Below are 16,164 nucleotides of genomic sequence, written 5' to 3'. Positions count from 1 at the left end.
TGTTGATGAGCTGTGGAGCATTTTGGACCATCATGAATTACTGGTGGGAATGTAAAACAATACAGCTGCTATGGAAATAGTTTGGTGGTTCCACAAAAATGTAAACATAGAACTGCCACATGACCCAGCAATTATACTTCTAGGTATATATTTTAGAAAACTGTGAACAAGGATGCAAGCAGATACTTGAACACCAACGTTCACAGCATCATTGCTCACAATAGCCAAAAGGTGGGAAAGTAGCACAAATATCTATCAAGGGATTATTGGATTAAAAAGGTATATCCATACAATGGAATATTAGCCAATGGAATATTAGTCATCCTTTAAAAGAAATAAATTTTACTACATGTTACAATGTGGATGAACCTTGAAAACATTATGCTAAGTGGAATAAGCCATACACAACAGGACACAGATTGTATGAGACTATTTGAGGGAGGTAACTCAAATGAGCAAAGTCATAGAAACAGAAAGTAAAATAGAGGTTACCAAAGGATGAGTGTTAGGAAGAGGGAGTTATTGCTTAGTGGGTACAGAGTTTATGTTGGGTATGATGAAAAATTTGGTGTATATATAATGGTGATGGTTATCAACATTGTAGTTAGAATTAATCCCACTGAATTGTACACTTACAAATGATTTAAATGATATATGCTATGTATATTTTACCAAAATAAAAAAATTAAAGCAAAGAAGTACTGATTCACTCTACAACATGGATGAAACAAAAATTGCTAAAGAAGCCAGACACAAAAGGTTACGTGTTATGTGATTCCCCTTGGAATTATAGTGGTGATGGCTGCATAACTTTGTGAATATACAAAAAGCTGATTATTTGTAATAATTATTTTTAAATACCTAATAGTACAATTTCAGGCTGAGTTATATACAGTTCAGAACAGTATATATGGACGAATTTAGAGTCGATAGTTAATTTCATGTTGAGTCAACAGTGTGATGTGGTTTTAGTAAAACCTAATGCAATATGAAGCTGCACTAAGGGAAGCATATTATCTATAAGTAAAGCAGTGATCCTGTTCTTTCTTGGCCAAACCACATCTGGAAGACTGTGTTTAAAGTTAGCCCTACCATTTAAGAAAGTACTTAATTATGTGAAGCATGGCTAGAGGAGAATATCCAGGTTGTAAAAGGACTCAAGGTGGATTCAAGAAGGGGATTGTCCTAGAGGATTTAAAAATCCTCGAGGGGGCAATATAGTTTATAAAATTCTTACATAGATCTCAATTCCAGTTTTTGTACTTATTAGACTGATGAATTTGAACAGACCATGCATTAGTCAGAATTATGCTCATTGAAAGAACAAAAGTCTGAAATTAAACTAGCTTATGAAAAAGAGGAATGGGCTTATGGACTGAAAAGTTCAGGGGTATATGCATCTTTATCCAGGGGCTACAATTCTGTCATTGGGAATATTCTTTCTCTCTCTAGTTCCTGCCTCTTCCAGATGGTTCCACACTCAAGAAGCCTCCCCTTTCAGGATGGCAATATGGTTTCCAGCAGTTTGATGCTGATGCTACATCATACCAGTCTTGAATGCATATTTGCTGGTGAAGGGATACTTCCTGGGAATTCCCCTACAAGTCTAGCCCTGATTAGACCACACTGGGTTATATGCAATTCCCTAAACCAAAGACGGTAATTAAAAATCAGTATGTTGATTGGCACTGGCTGATATCATGTTCCACCCCTGGAACCTTGCCTAAATTACATATACAAAGAACTAAGGAAAGCCTGGGTCCTTAAAATGAAATGAAAGGTCACCAAGAGTCAGAGAAAGTTGGCAAAATAATACTTCTTTATGGTTACTTCTTCCCACATACACACCAAAGAAAAATTGAATAAGGCTAACTCTGAAATCACCTGAAGACTTCAGAAAATACTGTCCACAACAGGCAAAGAAAAGACCACCTTGAGAAGGGTAAAGGGGAAGAGTTGGGATCCATCAGGATCCAAGTCCTCCTACCATGCCAGCCCACAAGTGAGAGGGAGAGGAGCTGAGTGGGGAGGGGATAAACATTCAAGCACCTGGCACACATGGCTCTAGGGATCAGCTAATGGAAGATGAGTCTCCACTGCACTGGGCTTTGAAGATTAACAGGTTAGACACCAGGAAGAGTTGAAGTGCTGTGGGGGTCCAAGACTTTAGTCACCTGTGTAGGACTGGCATGCTCTGTTGATACTTCTGAGACTCAGTGCAGAAGCAGCAGATTGAAAGATTTTTCTTGCCTTGGGAAGTGTACCAGAGGTGCAGGATCTGAGAGAGCTCTCCCCAGAGGAGAAAAGTCAAGCAGGTGATACTTCTCACCCCACTCTCAGTAGAACTGGACAGATGTTTGTGTGAATCAGCTCTGAAACCCTCCACCTACCCCACTGGCTCAGACATGGCATTCTCCTGCACACCTGCCCAAACTAACGTGCTCAGCACAGCAGTTCTCAATTTCTGGTAGAGGGAGGGCAGCCCTGCCCACAATGCATAACAGCAGAAGCTCCAGATGTCACACAATGGACACACAGAGACTAGCAGTAGGAACCTGTCATTGCTGGCAGACATGCAAAAGGTGGATGGTGCCCACAGACCACAAAAATCAGTTGTGACTCAGCCACAACATAGCACTACATGCTGATGAGCAGGGGGTTTGTGTGTATGGGCACCACAGGACACATACTACCTTAAGTCACTACTTTCAAAACCAGGTGGTATAGATGATCTATAATACAAAGGAAAAAACACAGAGACCCAGACAAAATAAGAAGGCAGAGGAATATGTTTTCAAACAGAAGAGCAGGACAACACTCCAGAAAAAGTTCAAAATGGAATGGAGGTAAGTAATCTTCCTGATAAACAATTCAAAGTAAGTCATACAGAGGCTCACTGAACTGGGGAAAAGAATTAATCTCAGTGAGAACTTCAACAAAGAGAAAACTTTAAAAGAGCTATTCAGAGCTGAAGAATACTATAAACAAAATAAAAATATAGGAGAGGAAATGAATAATAAGCCACAGGAAGCAGAGGAATGGATCAATGAACTGGAAGACAGGGCAGTGGAAGGTAACCAATCTGAGAGGCAGACATAAAAAATAATTTATAAAATGAGATGTTGAGAGAGCTCTGTGACAACTCCACACAAAACAATATTCACATAATAAGGTCCCAGAAGGGGAAGAGAGAGACAAAGAGGTAAAAAGTCTATCTGAGGAAATAATAGTTGAAAATTTCCCCAATCTGGGAATGGAAATAGACATCCAGGTCCTGGAAGTGCAGGGAGTCTCAAACAAGATGAACTCAAGAATGTCCACAGAGTAATTAAAATGGCAGAGATTAAACTAAATACAGAACCTTAAAAACAGCAAGATAAAGGCAGATAGTTCCCTTCAAGAGAAACCCCATAGACTATTAGCAGATTTTTCAGTAGAAACTTTACCTCTCAGAAGGGAGTAGATTGAAATATTCAAAGTACTGAAAAGGAAAAAAAATCTATAAGCAAGAATACTCTACCCAGCAAGGTTATCATTCAAGGTAAAAGGACAGACTAAAATTTTTCCAGATAAATGAGTTAAAATAATTCATCAGCATTAAACCAGCTTATAGGATATTTTAAAGGGATATCTTTAGATGTAAATGTTTTTTTACTTCAAATTTGTTTTTATCAGTGAAAATAAACCTAAAGTAAAGGTGATAGACAGATCACAAAACAATTATTAAGTTTAAAAGATAAAAGCAGTAAAATAAACTGTAGAAAAATTACTTGGGGGATACACAAAATAAAAATATATAGATTATGGTGTCATACATAACATATGGAGAAGGAATAAGAATAAAAGTACTTTTCAAATGTGTTTAAAATTAGTACCATCAACGATATAGAATGTTTTATATAATAGGAAGTTTTATATGAACCTCATGATCACCACAAACCACAAAGCCTATAGTAGATACACAAACAAGTAAAAAGAGAAAGGAACCCAAGCATAACACTAAAGAAAATCATCAAATCACAAGGGGAGAAGATGAGAGGGAGAAAAGTACAGAGAACTACAAAAACAACTAGGAAACAATTGACAAAATGGCAATAAGAACATACCTTTCATTAATTACTTTAAATATAAATGGATTACATAATACAATCAACAGTCATAAGGTGGATGAAAGGATGAAGAAAGAAGACTATTCAGAATGCGGCCTATAAGAGACTCATTTCAAACTTAAAGACACATATAGACTAAAAGTGAAGGGGAGGAAAAATATTTTCTAAGCTAATCACAGAAAAAAGCAATAGTTATATGAGACAGAACAGATTTCAAACAAAGAAAGTAACAAAGAAAGGTATTATATAATGATAAAGGGATTAAACAAGAGGATATAATTCTAAATATCTACACAACCAACGTAAGAGCACATAATATAAATATAAAGGAAATACTGACAGAATTAAAAAGAGAAACTGGCAGGAACACAATAATAATAGGGGACTTTAACATCCCACTTACATCAATGAACAGAGTATCAAGACAGAAAATCAATAAGGAAACAGTGGTGTTGAATGATACATTAGACCACATGGACTTAACAGATACATATAGAACATTCCACCTAAAAGCAGGAGAATACACATTCTTCTCAAGTGCACATGGAATGTTCTCCAGAATACATCACATGTTAAGACAAAACACAAGTCTCAGTATGTTTAAGAAGACTAAAACTGTATGAAGCATCTTTTCAGATCATAATGGTATGAAACTAGAAATAAATTACATGAAGAAAACAAGCCAAAAAAAAATAGAAACAAATGGAGGCAAAAGAACTTGCTTCTAAATAATCAATGAGTTAATTAAAAAATCAAAGAGTAAATCATACAATACATGTAAACAAATTAAAACACAAACACAATTGTTCAAAATACGCAGAATGCGAGGATTACGGGAAGATGGCAGCGTGAGTAGTCCAGAGGAAATCTCCCCAAAACATATATATTTATGAAAATACAATAAATACAACTATTCTGAGAAGAGACACCAGTGGATGCAGTACAACAGCCAGGATACATCTACATCTGTGAGAACTCAGCATCACACGAAGAGGGTAAGATACAAGCTGCGGCCAAGCTGGACCGGAACACTCCCCCACCACAAAACCTGGCAGGAAGGAGTCAGAACAGGGAGGGAGTGAAAGCCCAAGACTGCTAAACAACCAGCTCTAGAAATCCGCACCCGGAACACAGACACAAGGTGCATGGGGTGCTGGATATTAGAGAAACAGAAAGGAAAACCTGTGGGCAGGTCCCCGCAACTGGCACTCCTGAGACAAAAGAAAAGCGAGTGCTTTCTGCAAGTCTTAAAGAGACAGGGACACCACAGCTGGACGACGTTGTCCCGGCAGCTGGGAATACCGGGGAAACTTAGGTGCCCTAAATGGAGGCAGTGCAGCTCTGAAGCCCCTCACAGGACTAGGCAACCTGCCAGTCGTTCCTGCAACTGGCGTGGACCCCGACACATGGGTCCAGTAGCAGGAGAGTGGGAGCGCACACCGGGGGCAGAAGCGCTGGAAGGAACTGAGAGCAGATCTGTGCGCCACAGGACAGGCTTGTGCTAGCCCACAGCAGCATGACCAAACAGCCCAGGTGTGGCTCGCACACACTGGTGGCAGTGAAGCCAGAGCCTGGTAGAAGCCTGTGCAGAAAAGCCCCGCTCGCACCAGCAATGGAGCCAGAGGGAGCAGACGCGCTCCCAGGAGCTGACCGGAATCCCAGCCCAATGCACAGCCTCCCGGGCCAGACCCAAAGGGTGCTGCTGCCACACAGCTGCTTGGCAGGATCGCCACTAGCATGGAGGAGTACACCTGGCATGCCTGCCACTCCCCACAGGGCTCCGTGCTACTCTGACGGACACCCCACCCACAGCAGTTTAGGAGATTAACCCAGTGGCCCCCCACAGCAGTTTAGGAGATTAACCCGGTGGCTGCTCCAGGAGTGCAGGTAGACGTCACAGGCAGCGGAGAAGGGCAAGGCATCCAACAAGCAGGAAAGGACTTTCTTCTCCCCGCTGACATACCCACAACCTGCCTACAGCCACTGCTATCACCATGAAAAGGCAAAAAAATCTGTTCCAGTCCAAGATAGTTACACCTGAGAAAGGATCTGCAGAGGCAGACCTAACCTGAAAAATAATTCAAAATAAAAATCATAAACATGCTGACAGAGCTGCAGAGAAATATGCAAGAGCTAAGGAATGAAGTCCAGAGGGAGATTACAGACGTCTGGATGGAGATCACAGGTGTCCGGAGGGAGATTACAGAAGTGACACAAACTGTGGAAGGATATAGAAGCAGAATGGATAAGATGCAAGAGGCCATTGATGGAATAGAAACTAGAGAACAGGAACGCATAGAAGCTGATGCAGAGAGATCTAAAAGGATCTCCAGGAATGCAATAATATTAAGAGAACTTTGTGACCAATCCAAAAGGAAAAATATCTGCATTATAGGGGTACCAGAAGAAGAAGAGAGAGAAAAAGGGATAGAAAGTGTCTTTGAAGAAATAATTGCTGAGAACTTCCCCAAACTGGGGGAGGAAATGGTTGCTCAGACTACGGAGGCACACAGAACTCCCGACAGACGGGATCCAAAGAGGTCAACACCAAGACACATAATAATTAAAATGGCAAAGATCAAGGACAGGGACAGAGTATTAAAGGCAGCCAGAGAGAGTAAAATGGTCACCTACAAAGGAAAACCCATCAGGCTATCATCAGACTTCTCAACAGAAACATTACAGGCCAGAAGAGAATGGCATGATATATTTGATGCAATGAAACAGAAGGGCCTTGAACCAAGGATACTGTATCCAGCACAAATATCATTTAAATATGAAGGAGGGATTAAACAATTCCGAGACAAGCAAAAGTTGAGGGAATTTGCCTCCCACAAAGCACCTCTATAGGGTATCTTAGAGTGACTGCTGTAGATGGGAGTACTCCTAAAAAGAGCACAGAACAAAACACCCAACATATGAAGAATGGAGGAGGGGGAAAAAGAAGGGAAAGAAATAATCATCAGACTGTATTTATAACAGCTCAATAAGCGAGTGAGGTCAGACAATAAGGTAGTAAACAAGCTAACCTTGAACCTTTGGTAACCACAAATCTAAAGCCTGCAATGGCAATAAGGACATATCTTTCAAAAATCACCCTAAACGTAAATGGACTGAATGCACGAAACAAAAGACACAGAGAAATAGAATGGATAAAAAAGCAAGATCCATCTATATGCTGCATACAAGAGACTCACCTCAAATCCAAAGACATGCACAGATTAAAAGTCAAGGGTTGGAGAAAGATATTTCACGCAAACAACAAGGAGAAAAAAGCAGGTGTTGCAATACTAGTATCAGACAAAATAGACTTCAAAATAAAGAAAGTAACAAGGGATAAAGAAGGACACTACATAATGATACAGGGCTCCATCCAACAAGAGAATATAACCATTATAAACATATTTGCACCCAATACAGAGCACCAATATATGTAAAACAAATACTAACAGAATTAAAGGAGAAAATAGAATGCAATGCATTCATTTTGGGAGACTTTAACACACCACTCACCCCAAAGGACAGATCCACCAGACAGAAAATAAGTGAGGACAGAGAGGAACTGTACAACACACTAGAACGGATGGACCTAATAGACATCTATAGAACTCTACATCCATAAGCAACAGGATACACATTCTTCTCAAGTGCACATGGAACATTCTCCAGAATAGACCACATACTAGGCCACAAAAAGAACCTCAGTAAATTCCAAAAGATTGAAATCCTACCAGCCAACTTTTCAGACCACAAAGGTATAAAACTAGAAATAAATTGTACAAAGAAAACAAAAAGGCTCACAAACACATGGAGGCTTAACAAGATGATCCTAAATAATCAATGGATCTATGACCAAATTAAAATGGAGATCCAGCAATATATGGAAATAAATGACAGCAGTAACACAAAGCCCCAACTTCTGTGGGATGCAGCAAAAGCAGTCTGAAGAGGAAAGTATATAGCAATCCAGGCATATTTAAAGAAGGAAGAACAATCCCAAATGAATAGTCTAATGTCACTGGTAAAAACCCTAAAGACTCCACTCCAAAACTACTAGAACTAATATCGGAATTCAGCAAAGTTGCAGGATACAAAATTAACACACAGAAATTTGTGGCTTTCCTATACACTAACAATGAACTAATAGAAAGAGAAATCAGGAAAAGAATTCCATTCACAATTGCATCAAAAAGAAAAAAATACCTAGGAATAAACCTAACCAAGTAAGTGAAAGACCTATACCCTGAAAACTACAAGACACTCTTTAGAGAAATTAAAGAGGTCACTAACAAATGGAAACTCATCCCATGCTCCTGGCTAGGAAGAATTAATATCATCAAAATGGCCATCCTGCCCAAAGCAATATACAGATTCGAAGCAATCCCTATCAAATTACCAATAGCATTCTTCAATGAACTGGAGCAAATAGTTCAAAAATTCATATGGAACCACCATCAAAGACCCCGAATAGCCAATGCAATCCTGAGAAGGAAGAATAACATGAGGGGGATCTCACTCCCCAACTTCAAGCTCTACTAACAAGCCACAGTAATCAAGACAATTTGATACTGACACGAGAACAGAGCCGTAGACCAGTGGAACAGAATAGAGACTCCAGACATTAACCCATACATTTATGGCCAATTAATATACAATAAAGGATCCATGGACATACAATGGGGAAATGACAGTCTTTTCAACAGATGGTGCTGGCAAAACTGGACAGCTACATGTAAGAGAATGAAACTGGATCACTGTCTAACCCCATACACAAAAGTAAACTCCAAATGGATCAAAGGCCTGAATGTATGTCATGAAACCATAAAACTCTTAGAAAAAAACATAGGCAAAAATCTCATGGAAATAAACATGAGTGACTTCTTCATGAACATATCTCCCCAGGCAAGGGAAACGAAGGCAAAAATGAACAAGTGGGACTATATCAAGCTGAAAAGCTTCTGTACAGCAAAGGACACCATCAATAGAACAAAAAGGTATCCTACAGTATGGGAGAACATATTCATAAATGACAGATCCGATAAAGGATTGACATCCAAAATATATAAAGAGCTCACACACCTCAACAAACAAAAAGCAAATAATCCAATTAAAAAATGGGCAGAGGAGCTGAATAGACACTTCTTTAAAGATTAAATCCAGATGGCCATCAGGCACATGAAAAGATGCTCCACATCACTAATCATCAGAGAAATGCAAATTAAAACCACAATGAGATATCACCTCACACCAGTAAGGATCATTTTGGGAGACTTTCAAAAATCATCAAAAAGACATCATCGAAATTAGTTTCTTGTAATTAATTCTAATTAGAATTCTAATTAGTTTCTTGTAATTAATCTGTTCAGATTTTCTATTTCTTCTCAGGTCAGGCTTGGAAAATTGTAGGTTTCTAGGAATTTATTCATTTCTTCCAGGATATCCAGTTTATTAGCCTATAATTTTTCATAGAATTCTCTCATAATCTTTGAATTTCTGCAGTGTTGGTTGTCACTGCCATGTCATTTTTTATTTTGCTTATTTGTGTCACCACTCTTTTTTTCTTGATAAGTCAGGCTAATAGAATGCAAAAACATTCTAATTAGTCATCGAAAAGATTTTCAAAAATCATCGAAAAGACAATCAACAACAAATGTTGCCGAGGTTTTGGAGAAAAGGGAACCCTCCTACACTGCTGGTGTGAATGTAAACTAGTTCAACCATTGTGGAAAGTACTATGGAGGTTCCTCAAAATGCTCAAAATAGACTTGCCATTTGACCCAGGAATTCTACTTCTAGGAATTTACCCTAAGAATGCAGCACTCAAGTTTGAAAAAGACAGATGCACCCCTATGTTTATCACTGCACTATTTACAATAGCCAAGATATGGAAGCAACCTAAGTGTCCATCAGTAGATGAATGGATAAAGAAGATGTGGTACATATACACAATGGAATATTACTCAGGTAAAAGAAAAAAACAGATCCTACCATTTGCAACAACATGGATGGAGATAGAGGGTATGCTCAGAGAAATAAGGCAGGAGGAGAAAGACAAATACCAAATCATTTCACTCATAGGTATATGAAAAAAGGAAAACTGAAGGAACAAAACAGCAGCAGAATCACAGAACCCAGGAATGGACTAACAGTTACCAAAGGGAAAGGGACTGCGGATGATGGGTGGGAAGGGAGGGATAAGGGCGAGGAGAAAGAAAGAGGGCATTACAATTAGCATGTATAGTGCTCGGGATGCATGGGGAGGGCTGCGCAACACAGAGAAAAGAAGTAGTGATTTTACAGCATCTTTCTATGCAGATGGGCAGTGACTGTGAAGGGGTATATGGGGGGGACTTGGTGAAGGGGGGAACCTAGTAGACATAATGTTCTTTCTGTAATTGTAGATTAATGATACCAAAATTTAAAAAATAAAATAAATAAAAATACATGGAATGCAACAAGAGCAGTTGTAAGACAAGTTTGTAACAGTACAGGTCTACCTCAAGACAGAGGAACAATCTCAATCTAATGTTACAACTAAAGGAATTGGAAAAAGAAGAACAAAGAAAGCCTGATGATAGTAGAAGGAGGATCATAATAAAGATAAGACTGAAAATAAATAAAATAGAGAATAAGAAAACAATTAAAAATATTAATGAAACCAAGAACTGATTCTTCGACAAGATAAATAAAATAGACAACCCCATAGCCTGACTTATCAAGAAAAAAAGAGTGGTGACACAAATAAGCAAAATAAAAAATGACATGGCAGTGACAACCAACACTGCAGAAATTCAAAGATTATGAGAGAATTCTATGAAAAATTATAAGCTAATAAACTGGATATCCTGGAAGAAATGAATAAATTCCTAGAAACCTACAATTTTCCAAGCCTGACCTGAGAAGAAATAGAAAATCTGAACAGATTAATTACAAGAAACTAATTAGAATTTGTGACTTAAAAATACCCAATAATCAAAAGTCCAGGACCAGATAGCTTCATGGGAAAATTTTATCATACATTGTAAGAAAAGTTAATACTTATCCTTCTTATAGTGTTCCAAAAAATATAAGGAATACTTTCCAATTCATTCTATGAGGCCATCATTACTCTAATGCCCAAACCAAACACATTACAAAAAGAGAAAACTACAGAGCAATATCTCTGATAAACAGAGATGCAAAAATCCTCTACAAAATATTATCAAACTGAATTCAAAAGTACATCAGAAGGATCATTCACATAACTAAGTAGGATTTAATCTAGTAATGCAAGGATGGTAAAATATGCACAAATCAATCAAAGTGATACAACACCTTAACAAAAGGAACAGTAAAAAACATATGACCACCTAAATAGATGCTGAAAAAGCATTTGACAAAATTCAACATCCACTCATGATAACAACTATCAATAAAGTGGTCATAGAGAGAACATACCTCAACATAATAAAGGTCATCTATGATAAACCTACATATTCAATGGTGAAAAGCTGAAATATTTTCCTCTAATATCAGGAAAAAGACAACAATGCCCACTCTCACCATTTTTATTCAACATAGTAGAAACCCAGCCAAGGCAATCAGATGAGACAAGAAAAATATTGTAAAAAGTAAAATGGCCACTATTTGCAGATGACAAGATATTATATATATATAACTTAAAAAAAAACAAAAAACCATTAGAACTAAAAAGTGAATACAGCAAAGTTTCAGGATACAAATTTAATATTCAGAAATTTGTAACATTATATATACTAACAATGATCTAAGAGAAAGAGAAATCAAGAAAACAATTCCATTTACAATTGTATCAAAAGAATAAAATACCTAGGAATAAGCCTGAGGTTGTGAAAGACCTGTGAAAACTATAAGACATTGATGAAGGAAACTGAAGAAGACACAAATAAATGGAAAGCTATCCCATGCTCATGGATAGGAAGAATTAATATTGTCAAAATGGCCATCCTTCCTCAAACAGTTTAAAGATTCAGTGTGATCCCTATCAAAATACCAATGGCATTTTTCAGTCAACTACAGAAAATAATCCTTAAAATTTTTATAGAATCACAAAAGACCTTGAACAGCCAAAGCAATCATGAGAAATAACAAACCTGAGGGTATTATTCTCCCTGACTTCAAGCTATACTACAAAGCTACAGTAATCAAAACAGCATGATACTGGCACAATAACAGACCCATAGGTCAATGGAACAGAATAGAAATCCCAGAAATAAAACTACACATATATGGTCAATTAATCTATGACAAATGAGACAAGAATATACAATGAGGAAAAAACTTCCTCTTCCATAAATATTGTTGGGTGAACAGGTTAGCTACATGCAAAAGAATGAAACTGGATCACTGTCTAACACCATATACAAAAGTAAACTCAAAATGGATTAAATGCCTCAATTCAATACATAAAACCATGAAACACAGAAGAAAACATAGGTAGTAAGCTCTTGAGCATCAGCATAAGTAAATTTTTTTCTAGATACATCTCCCAGGAAAAGGGAAACAAAAAATGAACAAGTGGGACTATCAAACTAAAAAGTTTCTGCACTGCAATGAAAACCATCAATACAACAAAAATGCAACCTATTGTATGGGAGAATAAATTTCTAAATGATATATCCAATAAAGGGCTAATATCCAAAATATGTAAAGAACTCATGCACCTCAACACCTAAAGGAAATAATACGATTAAAAAATGGACAAAGGACCTAAATAGGCATTTTCCAAAGAAGACAGTCAGATTGCAAATAGGCACAAGAATTTTCCAAAGAAGACAGTCAGATTGTGAACAGACACATGAAACTATGCTCCACATCACTTATCATCAGGAAAATGCAAATCAAAAACACAATAAGATATCACCACTCACCAGTCAGAATGGCTACTATCCAAAAGACAAGAAAAAAAAGTATTGGCGTGGAGAAAAGAGAACCTTCCTACACTGTTGGTAGGAATGTAAAATAGGGCAGCCTCTATGGAAAGCAACATGGAGTTCCTCAAAATCTAAAAACAGAAAAACCATATGACCCAACAATTTCACTCTGGAAATTTACCCAAAGAAAACAAAATCACTGATCTGAAAATATATTTGTACTCCTATGTTTATTGCTGCATTATTTACAATAATGAAGATATGAAAGCAACTGAAATGTCCATCAACAGATAATGGATAAGATGTGGTACATATATACAACTGAATATTATCAACCATATAAAAAAAATCTTATCATTTACAACAACAAGGATGAACCTACAGGGTATTATGCTAAGTGAAATAATCCAGATAGAGAAGGACAAATACGACATGATTTAACTTACATGTAGTATCTAAAGAAAGAAAAGAAATGAACAAAAGCAGTAGACTCATAGACACTGAGAAGTGACTGGTGTTTGTCATGGGAGAGGAGTTGTGGCTGGTGGGTGAAACTGGTGAATGTGATGAGGCATAAAATCTCAATTTTAATATAAATTTGTCACAGGGATGCAAGTATAACATAGAAAATATAGTCAACTATACTGTAATATCTTTCTGTCTTGACAGCAACTACACTTACTTGGGTGAGTACTTAATAACATAGATAACTTTTGAATCACTGTATATATATATATATATATATATATGAAACCAATATTTTATTATTACCTATACTACAATAAAAAATGGTAATTCTTTTATCAAGAGAAAGGTAAATGCATGCCTGGCAGTCAAACAATAATAATTTCAACTTCTCTGTGCTTCAGTTTTCTCATCCGTAGTATAGAAATAATCATGCCCACTATACAGGATTATTATGAGAACTTAACAAGGTAATATATGCAAAATGTCTAGCAGAGTTTAACCTATCATAGATGTTCTATAAATGTTAGTTTGCTTTCTTTTCCCTAACATGTATGTATCAAAATCCATTTCTCCTTGTCTTGAGACTTCATACCACTGTGACTGAGCTTATGCAGCTATCGTTCTATGATGGTTCAGTATTCTTTATTTCCAGAAGCTTGCTCTCTGGAGTTTAAGCAGGAAGTAGGTAAAATTACAAAAGCCTCCAGCCTCTCCTACCAACCATATTAAACTATATAGATCAGGTCATCTTATCTCATCCTTGAATTTAGTTGACAAAATTCTGAGTATTCTCATTTTTACTTGCTTCCAGGAAAAATTTTAAAGCTTCTATTTTTACAGTATAAAAGCAGAACTTTTCCTTACTTAGAGAGCTAAATCATTTTCCCTTTCTGCAAATTCTAAGCCTCCTATGAAGATAACAACAGCAAATTTGCAAGTGTGCTTTCTAAGAGGATCTGGTGACCCTTTTTTGTGTGTATAATTAATATACACTTACATGAACAACGTTGTGCTTACTAGATTCCCCCCATTATCAATTCCCCACCACATACCCCATTACAGTCACTGTCCATCAGCATAGTGAGATGCTATAGAATCAATACTTGTCTTCTCTGTGTTGTACTGCCTTCCACGTGCCCCCCCCCGATATTATGTGTGCTAATCACAATACCCCTTCTTCTCCTTATCCCACTTTTCCCACCCACCCTCCCCAGTCCCTTTCCCTTTGGTAACTGTTAGTCCATTCTTGGGTCCTGTGAGTCTGATGCTGTTTTGTTCCTTCAGTTTATTCTCTGTTCTTAAACTCCACAGATAAGTGAAATCTTTTGATACATGTCTTTCTCTACCCAGCTTATTTCGCTGAGCATAATACCCTCTAGCTCCATCCATGTTGTTACAAATGGTGAGATTTGTTTTCTTCTTATGGCTGAATAATATTTCATTGTGTATATGTACCACATCCTCTTTATCCATTCATCTACTGATGGACACTTAGGTTGCTTCCATTTCTTTGCTATTGTAAATAATGCTGTGATAAACATAGGGGTTCATATGTCTGTTTCAAACTGGGTGGCTGCATTCTTAGGCTAAATTCCTAGGAATGGAATTCCTGGGTCAAATGGTATTTCTGTTTTGAGTATTTTGAGTAACCTCCATATTGCTTTCTACACTGGTTGAAGTAATTTACATTCCCACCAGCAGTGTAGGAGGGTTCCGCTTTCTCCACATCCTCACCAACCTTTGTTGTTGTTTGCCTTTTGGATGGTGTGCACCCTAACTGGTGTGAGGTGAAATCTCATTGCGGTTATTGTTTGCATTTCTCCGATGATTAGCGATGCGGAGCATCTTTTCATGTGCCTGTTAGCCAACTGAATTTCTTCATTGAAGAAGTGTCTGGTCAGATACTCAGCCCATTTTTAATTGGGTGATTTGTTTTGTTTTTGAGGTGTATGAGCTCTTTGTATATTTTGGATGTCAAACCCTTATCAGACATGTCATTTATGAATATATTCTCCCAAACTTTAGGATACCTTTTTCTTCTACTGATGGTGTCCTTGGCCATACAGAAGCTTTTTCGTTTTAAGTGTCTTGTAGTTTTCCAGGTATAGGATTTTCACTTCCTTGGTTAGGTTTACTCCTAGGTATTTTATTCTTTTTGATGCAATTGTGAATGGAATTGTTTTCCTGATTTCTCTTTCTGCTAGTTCATCATTAGTATACAGGAATGCAACAGATTTAGGTGTATTAGTTTTGTATTCTGCAACTTTGCTGAATTCAGATATTAGTTCTCATAGTTTTGGAGTGGATTCTTCAGGGTTTTTTCAATATCATGTCATCTGTAAACAGTGACAGATTGACTTCTTCCTTACCAATCTGGATGCGTTTTATCTCTTTGTGTTGTCTGATTGCTGAGGCTAGGACCCCCAGTAATATGTTGAATAAAAGTGGGGAGACTGGGTATCTTTTTCTCATTCCAGATCATAGAGGACAAACTTTCAGCTTCTCACTGTTATGTATGATGTTGGCTGTGGGATATTATGTTGAGGTACTTGCCCTCTATACCCATTTTGTTGAGAGTTTTTATCATGAATGGATGTTGAATTTTGACGAATGCTTTTTCAGTATCTATGGAGATGATCATGTGGCTTTTGTCCTTCTTTTTGTTGATGGGGTAGATGATGTTGATGGATTATTTA

At 37.4% G+C, this 16,164-nt stretch overlaps 1 protein-coding gene across 1 annotated transcript in view; it reads left to right on the top strand.

Annotated features, from left to right (window-relative positions):
* Nucleotides 1-1,663, top strand: part of AMER1 (APC membrane recruitment protein 1) — a 176,748-nt gene extending 175,085 nt beyond the window's left edge. Inside the window, exon 7 of the transcript XR_012127297.1 lies at nt 1,453-1,663. The gene's annotated coding sequence lies outside the window, so the exon portion shown is untranslated. The remainder of the gene's footprint in view (nt 1-1,452) is intronic.
* Nucleotides 1,664-16,164: the final 14,501 nt, after the last annotated feature.

This window comes from Manis javanica, chromosome X (genome assembly GCF_040802235.1).
Source record: "Manis javanica isolate MJ-LG chromosome X, MJ_LKY, whole genome shotgun sequence".
NCBI classification, from domain to species: Eukaryota; Metazoa; Chordata; class Mammalia; order Pholidota; family Manidae; genus Manis; species Manis javanica.
Note: the sequence above shows the minus strand (reverse complement) of the source record. Positions and strands in the feature narration are given on the sequence as shown.